Consider the following 18,404-nt stretch of genomic DNA (forward strand, 5'->3'; position numbering starts at 1 on the left):
TTCACGGGTAACACACTCTTTATTTTATCAAACTTGGTTACAGGTGACTAACACCTACTGAGCTACTCGGATGACCAACATCCACTTAGCTACTCGGCGACTAACGCCACTGAGCTACTCGGATGACCAACATCCACTTAGCTACTCGGCGACTAACATCCACTTAGCTACTCGGCTTCACTAGGTCTTCAGCTCCGTCTTCGGGTCTTCAACTGGGTAACCCTCCCCGAGTGCTCTCGCGTGTCCCCCTTTATACCCCACCTGCCGACGTCGCTACGAGCACCCACTCACTCGACCAATCGCCGGGCGCCACGCCGCGCCGCACCGTCATCTGTCACTCCCGGCGCGCGCGTCCACACCACGCCCACAACGCGTGCCCAACCCCGCACCCCGCGCCGCCCCGTGATCTATCACTGTCACAGTCGGCGCACGTCAATACCACCACTACATCACCCCCTACCACATAGCTCGCAGCCGACCCGGCTGCTATAAAAATATACAAACCGCCCTGTGTGCCCCGTAACACAACACCACAACAAGAACAACAACTAACGTAACAACACAACACGACGCGAACACTACCATCAGCAACCATCAACCAATGCCACCGCGACAATAGAACAATATATACAAACCAGCGAGTGACAATAGCAATGTGTATGCAGAAAGGAAAATAAATAGACAAAATTTTTTTTTTTTTTTTTTTTTTTTCCACGACTCGTGCGGTGTCCCCCTCTTTCCGAGCGTCCCTACAACGGGACAATACCCCGGCAGAGGGGAACACCGGGCGAGCTCGGTATAGAGAAAAAAACGTCTTCATGAAAATTGTCGAGCCCTAGCCCGAGTCCGCCTTGCCGGTCCGTCGTACGGCACCAGACGCGGTTGAACGTCCGGTGGTGCCGGCGGTTCAGAAAGACATCGGCCAGGCACCGAGGACCCGTGCGTGCCGCAGGGTTCAGGCTCCCGACGGTCAGCAGCCGTCAAGCCCGAGGCACCTGGGGGTGGGTCAGGTGGAAACACGTGAGGAGCAGCCTGCGACACCTCCCTCCCCGAGTCGACGGTCACATCACACGCCCGGTCGTTACGGCACAGAACGGGGTCACACGGTGCCGCATAGGGCTTCAGTCGGGAGGGGTGCACATACCAACGGCGTTTCCCCCATTTTATCTGTATACTCTGGGGTCGTGCAACCCGCACAATTTCCACCGGTCCCCTCCAAGGTCTCAACAACTTGGGGGACGTAGCCAACGGTGCATGTGGACAATGCAGCCAGGCCTTATCGCCTGGTTTCCAATCATGCGTATGCACCCTCCGCTCATGCAATTTCTCGTTTGCAATTTGCCGCGACCGCGAATTCAACCTTGCCGCCTCCCGCGCTTCAGTCAATTTGGCGATATTAAATTTGATGTGATCTGCCAATTTAGATTTTGCACGTGGCTGGGAAATCCCCAGTTGGACGTCCATGGCCGGATCGGCCTCCCGCCCATACATAAGAAAAAATGGGGAAAACCCCGTCGCCGCATGAGGGGCCATTCGATAGGCCGCGAGTACCCCCGGCACCTGTAAGTCCCAATCATCCTGATCGTCGCAGACCTGTTGGCACAACATAGACGTAATCGTCCTGTTCAGACGCTCAACCATCCCGTCAGTCTGCGGGTGGTAGGGGGAAGTACGCACTTTCTTTGTACCCAACAGGTCGCACACCTCGCGCAACAAAACGCTCGAAAAATTCTGCCCTTGATCCGTCAGCAAGCGTTCGGGGGCGCCCTTGTCCAACACATAACCCTGGACAAAGGCGTCCGCCACCGCCGCAGCCGACTGGTTGGCGAGCGGCCATGCCATAGGCCATCGGGTGAAATATTCCACGCCAACCAGCAGGAACCTATTTCCCCTTGGTGTAACCGGAAAGGGCCCCAAGATGTCCAACGCCACCAATTCGTTTATACGCGAAACCTGAATGGATTGCAGCGGTGGATTAGCTGCAAATGGTGGCGGTTTCCTTTTGGCGCACCCTACGCATCCCTTAAGAATATTCGCCACGTCGTTACCCATCCCCGGCCAATAATAGTCTCGCTGGATTAGGGCAAGCGTTTTGTGAAAACCCAGATGCATGAGCCGTTCATGAGCTGCCAGAACAACCCTACCCCGCATAGCAACAGGCACAACGAGCACGTGACGCCGGGACATGTTGTCCCACCTCATCAAAAGGCCCTGTCTGCACACCCAGGAACCGACCCGCGCCTCCCCTTCTTCGGGAGCGCCAACTTTCCGACGCAGCGTAAGTAGGGAGCTGTCGGACATCTGGAGGCGGCCCCACTCAATGAGGGGCAACGACAACAGCAAATCCCTCCCCGTGGGGGCGTCCTCTCCCGGGGTGTCAGTGGCGGCGAGCGCAACTCCCGGGGTGCCGGCAACCGGGGGTTTGCACCGCGCTGATCCCAACAAACATGTGCAGTCCGTGCACGGCGGCAACCGCGACAAGGCGTCCGCGTTTGAGTGCCGCAACCCCTTGCGGTAAATCGTCGTGAATTGGTAGTCTTGAAGGACCTCCAACCATCGGGACAATTGGCCCGATGGCTGTGCCACGCGCATAGCGTATTGTAGAGCCGCATGGTCCGTCCGGACCGTAAAATGACGGCCGTAAAGATATGGCCTGAATTGCTGTGTAAAAAACACAATGGCTAACAATTCACGACGAGTTACGCAATAGCGTTGTTCTGCGGGGGAAAGAACCCTACTACCGTAGGCGACCACCCGTTCAACCCCCCCGACCACCTGTGAGAGCACCCCCCCGATACCCGTATTGCTGGCGTCCGTGTCAAGCAAAAACGGTTGTGTGAAATCGGGGTAACACAAGGGGGGAGCCTGCACCAAAGCGTCACGGAGGGAGCAGAACGCAGCCTCCTCTTCCGCCCCCCAGCGAAACCTCACCCCCTTAGCCGTCAAAGCGTGCAGGGGCTTGGCTATGGTGGCAAATTGCTTGACAAAACGACGGTAATAGGAGGCAAAACCAATGAAACTACGAACCTCCGCGACCGAGGTTGGCGTTGACCATGAGCTGACACAATGCGTCTTAGCAGGGTCCGTCGAGATCCCTGAACGACTCACGATATGGCCCAAATACCTGACCGATTCCCGAAGCAGAAAACATTTAGCCGGTTTAAATTTAAGCTTAGCGGAACGCATCCTGAGGAACACCGCTCTCAGCCGCTGGAGGTGCTCCTCGAAAGTCCGACTAAAGACGATAATATCGTCAAGATAAATCAAACAGGTATCCCATTGGAGCCCCGACAAAACCAATTCCATGAGTCTCTGGAACGTGGCGGGAGCGGAATGTAAGCCCATGGGCAAACGGTTGAATTCAAATAGGCCCCCAGGTGTTCGGAAAGCAGTTTTAGGTTTAGACTCGTTATCGAGTGGCAATTGCCAAAATCCAGAAAGCAGATCGAGTGTGGAAAAAAACTGCGCTCCCGCCAAGGCATCCAGCGACTCATCCATCCTGGGGAGCGGATACGCATCCGCCATCGAGATTTTGTTTAAGCGGCGGAAATCGACACAAAACCGCAAGGACCCGTCCTGTTTCTTTACTAGGACAATAGGAGCACCCCACGGACTAGAAGAGGGCGAAATGATATCTGCCGCCAACATATCATTAACCGCCGATTGCACATGTTCCTTCTCGGCCGGGCTGAGCCGGAAGGGATTCTGACGAATAGGGGCCGCGTCCCCTGTAGCTATGTGGTGGCGCAACAGGTCAGTGCAGCCGATATCGTACTTATGTTTGCTGAACACGTCAGCAAACTCGATGAGCAAACCCCTCAATGCTCCCAATTGCACCCCGGACAAGTTATCTGAACCCGCACACAGCGAGTCCAACCACTCAGTCCCCTCATCACTCAGAGGATGCGACTCGACAGTGAAATCTGCTTGAGCCACGAGCCGTTCCTCAACGGGTAGCGGCGCGGCGTGAGCCAGCACCATTCCCTGCGCAATTACGGCCGGCCGCGACCCCGTATTCAGGACCATTACGAACGGCTCACTGTCCCCTCTCACCATGGTTTGAGCAACCGCTAAGTCGAGGCCCTTACTGGCTCTGTTTGACGGCCCCAACAGCACCCCCTGTGCCTCCGCACCCACCTCGAGTGGCTTCCTGAACCGAAGGGGTACTAACATTTGCGATCCCGGGGGCACCCGTACAGTGTGAGTCGCCAGCGCCTGCACCGTCGCACAAACCGTGCGCACTTTGGTAGGGCTCGACAAGAAGGCAACCCGCCGACCTGACGGAAGCTCTATGCAGGCCTGATCTATAAGAATTTTGATGGGCATTTTTGACAAAAAGTCCGTACCTAGCAAACAGGGAACGGCAAGCGATGATGATACAAAAATAGGGCCCGCTAATTTAATGTCACCAATGCAAATAGTCGCCCGAATCTGGCCGATGATCCCCAGGGATCCCCCATTCGCCGCATAAAATGGCACGTCTACCGGCAGAAGGGGTCTACTTTGGACGGGAAGAATGTTATAAATAAGGTCCGAGATGATGGTGGCCGACGCACCCGTGTCAACAAGCACCCGGACCTCAACCCCGTCAATGAACCCCGTTACCACGGACGACCCGGCCGACGCAGCCACGATCCTGTGAGCCAATTCGGACCACTCGACTGCTTGCGGGCCGCGTACGGACCCCCCTCGCCGAATTGAACCCCCGGCACCCAGCCGCGAACCCCCCACCGCGAAGCGGCGACCCGAATGTGCCGTGTTTGTAGACCAAACGTGTGAGGTGCCGCGACTTGCCGGGTTTTGTTGGGATGACTTGTGGCCCTGGTCGTCGTCCCGACGTGGTCCAGCGGCGCGCGGACGCGGGGCCCGGCACCCGGCTGCAACGTGACCCCGTAGGCCGCAGTTGTAGCAGACGACGGACGTCGTAGGTTTCGGTTGCTCCAGCTTGCGGGGCGAACGTGCGGGCGAACGACCTCCCGTTCTCCACTCCCCCGGACACGATGCAGCGAAGCCCCGCTCCTGCACCGCAGCTGGCTGAGGTTCGGCGATCGTGGCGACCAGTGCCGCATTCCCCGGCCATTTGCAGACGACCCCCGGCCTGCGTTTGAGGACCTCGTACGCGTGAATGCTCGTGGCGATCGCCAGGGAGCAGATCTCCATCTCGTCTGCCACGTTGATGGGGACCCCCAACTCGTGGGCCAACACCAGCAGCTGCTCCGTCACCATGGCGTCCTTCCCCTCCTTATCCATGCGGGGAAAAGCCGCGTCCGCCAAGGCGAGTAGTGCCGTGCGGTAGGCTAGCTTCGTTTCCCCATCCACCTTCCGCCGATCGTAGAACTGGTGGCGACACGTGGAGGGCGGCCCGAACACCTTCGCCATCAGGTGTAGTGCGGCCTGGAGCGTAGAGCGGGACGACCTTGCAGCAGATGTGAAGGCTGCAAGCGCGTCGTCGTCAAGCATCGCTGGCAACGCACGCAGGGCAGTGGTGTCGGACCACCCCGACATCTCCTGATGAGCGAGGAACCTTCGTTTGAAGGCTCCCCAGTCGCCCCCATCCGCCTTGAACGCCGACAGCGCGGGCAATCTTTGCTGGAGGACCCGATCGTCGTCGACGTCGGAGAGATTTTCCCGCGCTCCGCTGGAGTTGTGTAATATGTCGGCTCGGTTGTCAGGCGCAAAATGGAGGGCTCCGGCGCGCGCTGATGACGTGGACTGCGCTGCGCGGAGGTGTCCGGCCACGTGGCGTCCGTCTTTCCCGCCAATCAATGGCGGCCCCTCAAAAACGGCGGGAACTTCCAGACTTTCGGCGCGAAGCGCCGTTTGGCGGGATCCCGCCAGCCTCGCTCCTTCCTCCAACCCCGCAGCCGTTTTCCCGCCCGCTGGAACGGAAATCTCGGCCAAGACCGCAACGGCGGCGAGCAGCAACTCCGCCAACCGGGAGTGCGCGTCCTGGAGGCTGGTGTCGGAGGCAAGCGGAGCGTCGGCCATCACCGCGAAGTGCTGCATCGGCGGCAACTCCTCGTCCTCTACTACCGAGGTCGGTGTCCCCGGTACGCCGTCGTCATCCCGACCTCGCTCGTGGGTACGGGTAGTCTTCCTTGTGTCCATACTTCTTGAAGACAGGTTCACTTCTGACGCCAGTTGTAGTGTAGTAACTCGGCGGGAGACGACTTCACGGGTAACACACTCTTTATTTTATCAAACTTGGTTACAGGTGACTAACACCTACTGAGCTACTCGGATGACCAACATCCACTTAGCTACTCGGCGACTAACGCCACTGAGCTACTCGGATGACCAACATCCACTTAGCTACTCGGCGACTAACATCCACTTAGCTACTCGGCTTCACTAGGTCTTCAGCTCCGTCTTCGGGTCTTCAACTGGGTAACCCTCCCCGAGTGCTCTCGCGCGTCCCCCTTTATACCCCACCTGCCGACGTCGCTACGAGCACCCACTCACTCGACCAATCGCCGGGCGCCACGCCGCGCCGCACCGTCATCTGTCACTCCCGGCGCGCGCGTCCACACCACGCCCACAACGCGTGCCCAACCCCGCACCCCGCGCCGCCCCGTGATCTATCACTGTCACAGTCGGCGCACGTCAATACCACCACTACACATACATCAACGCACAGTTAAACTGGCCACAGTGGCATCTCAAAGGGGCCCTCACGGTGTAAATAACAGGGCTGTAGTCGTTCGCTTTATTAAACAGGAGGTTAAACATTCCCACTGCACATGACATATTTCCTCTTTTGCAAGGACGACCTGGGTAGACATCACTCAAAATATATAATCAGCGTCATGGAGAATGCAACGAACATACTAAATAGCATTGCCTCGTTCACATACGTAGTGGGTTCAATGACAGAGAGGGAACTTATATGAGGCAACACAGGTTTATTTGAACAATTAACAGTTAACAGAGAGGGGTACGGCCCCTCACACCCGATACACTATGGAGAGTGTGCCCTCCAGACTACCCACCCACTCACCTCACCATCTCCACGAACGTGATAGGGCGTGTGAGTATTTGGGGACTTGGGTAGCAGTAGGCTAGGCTCTGCTCATAGAATATTCCCTTCGGGTAGTGCAGGGTTTGCGCCGTGAATAAAAGTTAGCACAGAGCATTGGTGTAGTGTCTGTGATTTGTGTGTGAAGCGACTGCGTGGGGAAATACACACGTTCGCACCGCCGCATTAGCGTTAGCTGTGGTGTGTGCACGTGTTAGGATATAATCACCCGCAGGTGCGCGCGCGTTCTCGTCATTTAGCATTAGTGGTGGTGTACGCAGGCGTGTGTGGAGTAACTCCATGCAGCTGTAAGCCAGCAGTATGCGTATGTCCCTCAGAGAGGGCGCTAGCGCGGTGGGCCTGATCACGCGGTCGGCGGAGGCCCGGTGGGAGCCAACCAACGCGGTGGAGGAGGGAGTGGAAGGGGCGGACGTCGCACCCCACCTGTCCGGCAAGGGCGGTGGGGTGGACGTCGTCCCCCACAGAATGGTGTCAGAGGTGGTACGACTCCCCACACCTCCACAGATGAGAGAGGCGTCTCACCCCAAGCGACAGTAAGGTACCATCATGGAAATTGTTTGCCCGGAACCTCACGTATGCGAGGGACATTAATGGCTGGACGGACGCGCAAGCGCTGCAGCAGCTAAATATTCATTTGCATGGGCGGGCAGCCGACTTTGTGGAAGCGTAGTGTTCAACACGGAGGCACACACTCTGGACTGGGAGGGAACACTTTTATTTACTAACCTCTCTAGCGGGTAACACTGCCCATAACCCGGGTTCTATAGTAGGTGATGTGGCTAACTATGCGAGTAGCGAGTTAACTCTAGACGAAGACCCGGAGACGACGAGATGCGGGACCCAGGCTTCATTCCACAAACGAGCCAAGAACACTCTCGGGACTGCCCCTTTATGCTCCTGGGCGTGGCCTCGCTCCGCCTTTGGCCACGCCCCCTTCGAGACCTTTCCCGAAGGATCTCGACCGAGCAACCTGACACAAGACGTGGCCGCCTGAGTACAGGGCTGCCGCACTTGTCAACAGTGTGGGCAGAAACCGGCGTGGTATCAGGTGCCCCTGAGGCCATTTCGCATCAGCAGGGCGAACCAGTTGGTTGGGGTCAACCTACTGGGGCCATTCGCGCAGTCCCACCGAGGCAACCGATACATTCTCGTAGTGGTGGAGTATTTTATGCGCAATCCAGTGGCAGTGGCCATCCCCGATAAGACGGCCCTTGTGGTTGCCCAGGCATTTGTTGAGCATTACTTGCTCAAACATCGGATCCCCGAACGAGTCATTACCGACCAGGGTAGTGAGTTCGAGGCAGAGCTATTTCAGGCGCTGTGCCGGGAGTTCGGAATCCAGAAGAACTGAACCACCCCCAAGCAAATGGTATGGTGGAGCGCATGAACCAGACCTTGGCCGGGAAGCTCAAACGTATGGCGGCCGCCAATCAGCAGGATTGAGACGAACACCTCCCCTATGCCCTGTTCACCTACACCACAACTGTACACCCATCGACTGGACAGACCCTGTTCCTAATGATGTTTGGTCGTGAGTCTCGCCGACCGGCAGACCTGTTGTTTGGCTTTCCCCTGCCACAACCGGAGGAAGGGAGCCAGCCCGTGGAGCACCTGATGGGGACCCTGCGAGTGGCCCGTGGCCGGGCCTACCAGCAAGAGGAGGCCGCCCGTCAGTGGCAAGAGCAGGGCACCCGCCCCCATGTGGAGCCCCCCTTCTACTCTGCAGGCTCTAAGGTATGGTTGCATACCCCGCGCGTAAGGCCGGACAGGTGGGGAACCTTACCACCTACTGGCGAGGACTCTGGACCGTGGCGTGGTAGATCTCCCCCTGGGCGGTGCTGATCCAAGGCGGAAAGAGGGGTCGAGAGACGGTGGTCAATGTTCACCGATTAAAGCCCTGGAGGGTGGCCCCAGCGGGGGAAGCGCCCACCCCTCGATGCCCCGAAACCCCGGAACCCCCATGTCCCCCATACCCGATGGCTTCATGCCATACATGGGTTCCACTGGGCCCGAGTTTCCAGCAGACCCTGGCCTGGCAAGGAGGCGACGGGCGCGGCGGCACCTAAACCCCTCTCTGCCCCTGAGTTTATTCCACAGCCAGCAGACAATGGAGGGCAGGAGGGGCCTCTGGAGTGGAGATGGAGACTGCCGCTGGGGCCTCGGAAAATTGAGCCATTACCCACGAAACCAGCAACGAGAGCCGAGCGGGTCCCACGGACTCCGTGGCACTTCCTGGTTGGAGCAACCCAGAAGAGGTGCTCCAGTCAGCCCAGGATGTGGACGTGCACCTCAGGGGGCTATGTGGTGGCATATTTCGCTGGTGATTACAACCAGCTTCACCAGGCAATCAGCCGTAATTGTTTTTATGACGATGATGATGATGCTGCGCTCTCAACTGGTTGGTAATAAAACCACATGGGCCCACTCGTCCGCTGTCTGCAAGTCTCCCAGTTTATATTTGAAAATACTATTACTTATGTAGTGGGTACAAAACTTGAGACTTCTCTCTTCTGGAGGCAGCACGTTTATTTAACATTTACAAAACACAAAGGGGTACGACCCCTTCCACCTGATACACTAAGGAGGTATTGTATTTCCTCCGGAATATTCTGCCCTCACACTGGTTACGCTCTAACCCTACCCTGGTTAAGCTCTGACCCTACACTGGTTAAGCTTTTGCCCTGACCCTAGCCAGGGGTTCGGGTTCTGCATTTGGGCTCTTCGCTTCGGGTCTTCCAGGTGGCAGCTCCAGGACTCTGGGGTCGCTCTTCGGTCTTCAGGTAAACGATGACTGCCAGTCCCGTTCAGGGGACCGGCTTTTATACCATTTTCTGGCTCACTGCCCCCCCCCCCCCTAGCCACTCCTCCCTTCTGGAACCATCTGGAGGGGCCTGGAGCGTGACATCACCCCGCAGCCCCCCTCTTGGGGGTCTGGGGTCTGTACCCCTGGTCCCGAGCTATATTGCGGGTTACCTTGGCCTAACGGCCTCACTCATCTCCATCGGCTTCCCTTCTAACCCTGTTGGTTCAAGGCCGTTACTACAGGCCATTAGTAGCGGCATTTACACACAACGTTCAACGATGCCGCTACACTTATTTAGTTTTCCCATCGTGGGATTTGACCATTCGCAAGAAATTTACTACGGGAACAAAGTCCGCTGATCAAAACCCCACTGTGGTGGTTCGACCATTCACAGTTGACCGCGAGGTTCCTGCTGTACGTGCCATGGCTGCGCTGCTCGTGATGATGCTGCTGCAGTGGAAGAACACGTGCGGTGTCTTGGTTCCATATTTTCCCGTCTCCGTCTCGTCTCTATTTCTGGTCTCCGTCTCTTCTCTGTCTTGTCTTCGTTTCATCTGCGTCTCATCTCCGTCTTGTCTCCCAAGTCACCCATTGTGGGTCCCAGGCAACGTGGTTTTCCATCCTCCAGTGAGGAGGCAGTGAGGTTCAGATACGTGATTGTTCTTCGAGTCTACCGTACTGTACACAGATAATACGTGCTTTACACCACATGCATTTGTTTTTTCATTCTATACATTTGTAGTGGCATAGAATAGTAATGTAGCAGCATAGCACTGGCTGCTGGCGGGGAAGAGGATATGCGGCTTACAGAAGCCCTGACGTCAGCAGGCCACGTGATACACCAGAGGGGGATCTAGGGGCAAGGTCACAGAAGGGGCACACCAAGAACCCGCTGGTTGTTTCTAAAAAGGGGGCGTGGCCTCGGGCAGAGCCAGGCCACGCTGACAGCATAAGAGGGGCCCCTGTAGGGGACGTCGGGGCTGTCGTATAAAGTGGGATCCCCATCGTGCTGCTCAAGTCTATCGTCGTCGTCACCATTCTACTCTTAGTCACCGCAGTCGTCGTCGCTCAACATTGCGCTGCTATATGGTTGTTGGCTGTATTGGTCAGCGCCATCGGTGTTAGATGGCTAGTGTTGTGTATAAGCTAGGGTGTGTGTAGCCTATGCGACTGTAGGGTGTGTGAAGGGAGATTGTGATTATAATAAAAGAAGTGCCTCCAAGAATTACTGCCTCTGAGTTGAACCACTACACATTAACTGTACAAGTCATTTTTTTACAATGCAGAAAATATGATTATATTTTACGTTCAAAATACTTTCTGTTTAGTGTTTGGCTTGATGTAGGATAACGTATTAAAAAAGGAGGTGGTGGGTGTGATATTACGAACCGTGAACCAAACCCAAAGTTTTCCCACAATGCTTTTCAGTTTGCGGATGAACGTGGATTTGCGGATTGCGGTTCTATTTTCAAGAACGTAACCAGACCCACCGCGATGGGCAAGGGTTTGCTGTATTTCATTTTTATTTTTGTCATCGTCAATTGATGCTCTGGTCCATAAAGGACAGAACCCACGTAAGCGGATATCGCAGAGCTACCTCCGAGATTCCTTCTACAAGTGATGCTCTGGTCCACACAGGACGGCACCCGTGGAAGTGGATATTGCAGAGATGCCTCTGAAATCCCTTCTTCAAGGGACACTGGTCCACACAAGACAAAATCCGCAGAAGCAGATATCGCAAAAATACCTCCAAGATCTCTGCTTAAAGCAACGCTCTGGTCCACACATGATGGAACCCGCGGAAGTGGATATCAAAGAGCTACCTTAGGTCACCCACCCCCTTATGTACTGTGACGGCCTTCATAGATGCTGCTCGTTTAACATTACTTGTGCCCAAAGTTTGTTAAGGCTAGACAGAGGACCTTTGTCTTTGTCGTGGTTGGTGATGGTGAAACCGTCGTAGGCTTCCACTAGGTAGACTCAGCCTTAAATTAGTACCTGATGCGGTGTGTAAACATTAGGACTGGGGAGACAAAGGCGGCCGGGCGTGGTGCTGGCCACCCACCCCTCATGTGCTGTGCCGGCCTTCATAGCTGCTGCTCGCTAACAGCACTTGCCCTAATAGTTTACGGGGGATCTTTGTCTTTGTGTGTGCTTGGGTTTCCTCCGAGTTAGATTTTCTCCCAAAGCTATACCCCACCCACAGTGCAACTGGCATTGACCCAAAACCACACTGTAAAAAATGTGATACTGTACATTGTTACTTTAAAAAATTATGGCAACAAAGTGACACGTGATATAATTGAGTAGATTTTAAGCACTACAACTTTGAATAAAAAGTATTGAATAAATTAACTAAAAAAATATAATAAAAAATAAGTACATGGTAATAAAAGCAACAGTTAAAATGTGTTGGATTTAGTAATAGGATTCCAAATAATGAGTTATATAGCCTAAAAAAAATTGTGTAATTACAAATAGATTTTACAAGGAAAAGTGATTTATATTTACTTAATATCTGAGCAATGGTTATTTAGATTTACTAAATATCTGGTGGAATCTGATTAATATTTATTAATGATCTGGGTGAAATTGATTTACATTTACTAATTGTCTGGGTGAAATTGATATAAGCTTACTAAATATCTGGATCAAAATGATTTGGATTTACTAAATAAAATACTTATATTGAATGTCTGTTGCCATAACTTTTCTATTTCTAATCCACCCAATATCATGCCTTCGTGGTGCCACAATTCACTTACGTTAAGTCAACCGATCACCATGAAAAAGATAAGAACCATTTATTCGTGCAATTTTGTCTTAACATGTTTATCCAACATATTACAAGTACAAAACAAAGACAGAAATCATGTATGTGTACAATAGGGATACAATACTGGAGATATTTATAATTTGTGGGCATTACAGGCACAGATTACTTTTTTGGATGTGATTCAAGGTTAATGTCTTATTAGCACATTTAAATTACGACAATGTTTAAAAAAAAATCTGTAAAAATACTTTCATATTATTTCTTTTTTATATGCGCAAATTGAAATCCTAAGGGCCAATATGTTTTTCAAACAGCTAAAAGAGATTAAAACATCACGTGAATTGACTTGCATTCCCTGTACTTATACTAGTAGCCATAATCCACAATCCGGGTGGACCTATCTTTTTTAACATGCACAATTACAAGCATGGCTTCCTAACAAGTAAACTAGCACAGCCTACAGATGTTCTATGCATCTTACATCTATTCCTTTCGAACAAACACTTGCAATGGCCTAGGTCAGCGTCACATCAGAAGAAAGCACAATGTTAGAACACCCAAGAAACATTAAACAAAAATATAGATAGCTTTCAATAACAAATCAGTGCATTCTCTGATAGCCTATCAGATGTATAGGCCTATAACGCAAAACTTTGACAGTCAGACTCAGTTCTTAACTCGTTAAGCTCAGTCAAACTGAAGTACTTCTTCTTGGTGAAAATCTGAAAACACAATGCTAGTTCCCTTGGGACTATGCCTTCCAAAAGGTCATGTAGTACATCTGGCGGGTACCCAGACTCAAAATGAAAGTGATTTAATTTATCAGTCAATGGACACGACCGCTTTACGCCAAAGCAATGAGTAACATTTGGATTTTCTCTCAGTTTGCACATGCAAACTATGTTCCTTCTTTGTCCGAGGTGGAAACACTCCGGTCCGCACTTCGTGTGTCTGGTACTCTGAAGAATGTCCAAGACAAAATCTACAGATGTACGGCCCCGTGAAACTTTCAACTAGTCCACTGATAGAATGTGCACCGAGATTGTCAGCTACAACACAATGTACTGTCCCTTTAATGTTTTTTCCAACACTGGAAATGAAAATCCCTTCCTGTTCTAGAATGACAAGATCCTTCAAGAGTGGTTCCAAAACTGCTCTGTATTCAAACTGTTTGACATCAACAGCTTTGCAAAGTAAAGCTATGTGTATTGACGTTAATGCAGATTGCAACTTTGTTGGAACATTTGCCAAAACCCAATAAACATCTGTTATTTTGTGTTTTTTTCTCGAAGTTCCTAGTGGGTTACACACCTCAAAGTCGTCAACGTAAAGGATTATAAACAGTCTTGTTTCTTCCCCAGCATAAAATACATTTTGCTTGAAGGATTTTCCATCAAAAATTTACTTAATATATCCAGTACTATTTGATTTCCTGGATAAAATTATTTCTGCAATGTCTTTATTCTTCAAGACTTCCTGCAAAGTCTGGAGAATAGGCACATATTGAAAGGTCTTGTTCTTTTCAGTATCAATAATATATTCAATGCTATCAACACACTGGAAATGCACCTTAAAATACTTTCTTCTCTTAAAAGCCGAACCAAGTGGACCACCTGCTCCAAGTGCTGTACTAATGGGATGGAAGTTGCACAACTGCTCTGACAATTCAGTTACTATGGCCTGGTCAACAATGCATTTATTCACCTTCAATGTTGAATCTAGTATGTTTATAACAACTGCAACTGATACTGAAGATGAAATGAACTGAAGGTCTTCAACATAGGCATCAATGCACTTCACTGAGGCATTATAGATGGTTTCTAGCTTCAGCAGAAGTAAGCCAATTCTTTGAAGAACTAAGTATGATGCACTTTCCTGATCACAATCTAAACTAGTGCCCTCACCATCACTGGCCTCTGGTAAATCAGAATGGTCAACAGTCTGATTATGGCGACTCTCATACACGTCTTTCTTAAAATCACTCAAAGAATAGGATCTTTGTCTTCTGCTTTTGTGTTTTAGAAATGTATTGTATATATTTGTCTGAAAGCTGCATCCTTCAAATACACAAAAGACAGTTTCGTGGCTCTTCAGATGATTTCCAATATACTGAAAGTAGTCCTCTATAGAACAACAAGCATTGCAAACTAAACACTAAAAAGCAGAGATGTTTCCTGACCGTAGACTTTCTTCATCTGAATGGTATCTGGACAAATGTGTGTGAAGGGCACTCTGCGTTTTAAATGTGCAAGGGCAACTGTCATAGGCATGGCTGGGATTGCCCACGACCAAATGTTGCGTGTTGTCTGTAATGCTTTAGTAGATTTCCCTTTGTGGCAGACAAAGACTTGCAGATCTTACACTTCCATTCCATAAGCAAAAACCTGAGGCAGAAAAAGGTCCATGTATCAGATGCAAGGCCACCAGGTCTCTAATCACATGAGGACAATAGAATCACATTTACAAGATAATTCTTTATTATTTTTAATATTCAAATTTTCATGCTCAAATTTAGCACATCAACTTCTTGTCACTCACATCATCTAGCTAGCTAGCAACTACACAACAAGCTAGCCACAACGTAAAGGTGACGCTAACTGACTGGTGGCAAGCTAGCTAACGTTAGCATACTGTACGTACATCGACACCAAGATATAATATACTGGAGGTGTAACGGCAGGTACAGGACTTTTTGTTCGGTACATGCTGTGATCCGAATGGATATAGTCTAGTTTTAATCACGCACGTTACTTTTCGTGTGCCGAATAAAAATTATAGTCTCGTGCTTTTAGTCGAATCAGACTGACTTCCAAAGGCCTAACGTTGTGCTAGTTAATTCTGATATACGTTACAGCCAGTTAAATTGGCATGCTGGTAACATGCAGTAACATAAAACAATGTTCAACTGCTACCACACCTTTGTTAAAAAATTGTTCGCTAAAATAATAAGACATGTCTTACCTTTGAGAGAACGGCGGTCCCTGAAACGTGTCTGTGGAAGAAGATGGTTGACATGCACGTGGCGCGAAAAAATGCTTCGAGTTGGGGTGGAAGTGTAACGTTATTAAATTCAAAAACCTCCCGATTAGTAAAATTAATCATTTTTTTGCATTTTTCACTTTCCTGATAAAATACAATTAAATTCTACTTAGTTATTGATGACTGAATTTATTCGAACAAAACTGAGTAAAATACAATTAATAACTAATACAAATGTGTTGAATTCAGCTCAATGTGATTCCAAACTACACATAGTCATTACTTTTATGTATAGGCTACTCTTATATATTTACTAAACATTAATTAACCCCAGTCTCGGTTTTTACAGTGCACATCCCCCCAATGCTGAAAAAGAATCCCCTGCAGAACATACACTCAACTGGGATCTCATAGCAGCATCAGTGGCATCGCCACCGCGACTGTGAACCAAACCTGGCAGGACCCTCCTGAATTAAAGTCTTGAGACTCTGCCGGTTTAACAAGAGGAATTTTCATGAAATATCATCACGATTCATGGGCAGATATCCCGTAAGTGTCTACTGTACTTGTCATTTGTTTCCACTTTCCTCAGTCTTGTGCCAATATGCTCAAGTCGTTGCCACATTTTTCTGGCACCAATCTCTCATGTTGTCGTCAAGCCATCCTCTGTTAGGTCTTCCTCTCTTTCGGGTTCCTTCCATTTTTCCGAATAACAACACACTTTTAATTGTCCTGTTGTCCATCCTACATACGTGTGTCCAAATAGTGCCAGTTTCCTCCTCACCACTGTCTGCATGATAATAACCACGATAATTATTTTAAACACTCGGCAACATTTATCTGAAACAAGAACAACGCCAACAAGAACGCGCGTGAGTAAATCATTTACTCGAGTGGATAGGGCAGGGGTCGGAGCCAGTCGCGTGTGGTGGGAAAAAAGTGTGGCTACTCCCACCTCTCTCCTTTACAGCCCCACACCACGGAGAAATAGACCGGGTGTTCGTCGACTCACACTGAGGCTGGTCAACCCACATAACGACCCATGGACTCACACATAGACCCATAGACTCCGACAGAGATTCACCACACAGAGACTCACAGACTCACACAAAGACTCATAACACACAAGAACCCACAAACTCATCGCACAGAGAGACCCATAGACTCATCGTACAGAGACCCACAGACTCACACACCGAGACCCGAATGCTCACGTAAGAGCGGTGGAAAGCCGTGGCGTGTACCGCATGGGTGCGGGTGAAACGAGGTCCGGCCCGCGGGTCGTGGGGTTTCCCCTTCACCACACTCCAAGGTCGGTGGGCGGTGCGCGGATTCCAGAGCTTCGCTCTGTCAAGAGTTCAGGGTTCCTCCCCTGGGTCGGCTCAGCGAATGATCACCCAGCGCTGTCTTGTGTGTAAATAGGATCGACCACTGGGGAGACAAAGGCAGCCGGGAGGGCGTGGTGTTGGTCATCCAACCTCCTCGTGTGTGCCACAGGCGCTGTTGTTGCTGCTATTCGCTACTGACTTTGCTGCCTGGTGAAGGCTACACGGAGGACCTTTGTCTTTGGTGTGGAGATGGTGACTTTGCATACGGGGAGTGGTGGCGCAGCGGTTAGCGTACCAGGCGGTTTCTGAGTTGGACTCCCGGCCCGGGACCAAACATCATAATATCGAAATTATATCCGAACTGTTCTGGGCCTCCTCTAGGTGGCCTCGGCCGTAAAACAAAAGGTACGTAACTTGCTGCTGCGGAGGAGGAGGCAGGGTGCAGGCAATGAGCGCAGGGGGGGGCAGAGAGGGTCCGCCGTGGCTCTGTGTGTGTTCAGTTGTGTTCGAGACTTTGACTCTTAAACAACTTTTATTGTCGCGAGAAGCAACAGCACTGGAGGCGATTCCGATATGAAATACACAGTCACCAGCAAACAAATGAACGCGATAAATCCACGCGCCGTGGCGCTAAATACACCGCGCACAACACGAAAGAAAAGTCAGAGAGCGGCGATGCGTTGGTTAGCGCCCGGCGCGACGATCCCGACGGAGGCCCGAGATCGATTCCGATCCTGGGCCTCTTCCCATCGGTCGAATCAGCCTCCAACGAGTACCGGCTGCAGCGGTGTGTGGAGTAAACATCACCACTGGGGAGGCAACAGTCTGTTTATGCTACACGGGGATCTTTGGCTTTGCTACTCGCAAACAGCACTTGCCCCAAAAGTTTGTTAAGGCTACACAGGGATCTTTGTCTTAGTTTGCTACTCGAAAACAGCACTTGCCTAAACATTATGTTGAGGCTACACGTTCGATAATCGTGACTCATCCCATCAACCTGCCCGTGCGGTTAAAGTAAGTACAACATTTGTGGCCAGCCCGACTGATTAGTGGAGTAATATGAGGTCTCGCGATTTCCATTCGAAATCCACGGTCCATTGTGTAAATCTCACATGGTGGGGAAAGTATGGCTACCCTCACGAGCAGTGGCATGAGCAGGGACTTGCAGGGTTGCACCTTTAATATTTCAGCAAGAGCTGACACTTCAATAACCCGTGCTGACCCGCGTGGTGTAAGTATGGTCAAACAACCACCGCTGGATAAAGCTCAGTCCACTGCGGGATGAAGCTCAGTCCACTGCAGGATGAGGGTGTCGGTGGTCGGGAGGCGTTCACCTAGCAGTGGGTTGATCATGGCTGATGATTACCTTTGACTAACTTTTATAATCCATAGACTTCACTTTGATCGTCCATAGACTTCACTTTGACCATACGTAGATTTCACTTTGATCATCTATATCCTTAACTTTGAAGCAGCAATCAT

General features: G+C 51.1%; 1 protein-coding gene and 1 long non-coding RNA gene across 2 annotated transcripts in view; one reads left to right on the forward strand and one right to left on the reverse strand.

The window, feature by feature from the left end:
* LOC144730400 (uncharacterized) lies at positions 1-17,182 on the reverse strand. The gene is made up of 2 exons (XR_013587815.1): positions 15,577-17,182; positions 1-14,999 (listed from the first exon to the last, which is right to left on the reverse strand). It is a non-coding gene; the product is annotated as an uncharacterized LOC144730400 (long non-coding RNA).
* The window catches only part of TKFC (triokinase and FMN cyclase), an 11,015-nt gene continuing 9,682 nt past the window's right edge, over positions 17,072-18,404 (forward strand). The window contains exon 1 of the mRNA XM_078611207.1: positions 17,072-17,327. The gene's annotated coding sequence lies outside the window, so the exon portion shown is untranslated. The remainder of the gene's footprint in view (positions 17,328-18,404) is intronic.

Source organism: Lampetra planeri, chromosome 35, assembly GCF_965212315.1.
Source record: "Lampetra planeri chromosome 35, kcLamPlan1.2.h2, whole genome shotgun sequence".
Lineage (NCBI taxonomy): Eukaryota > Metazoa > Chordata > Hyperoartia > Petromyzontiformes > Petromyzontidae > Lampetra > Lampetra planeri.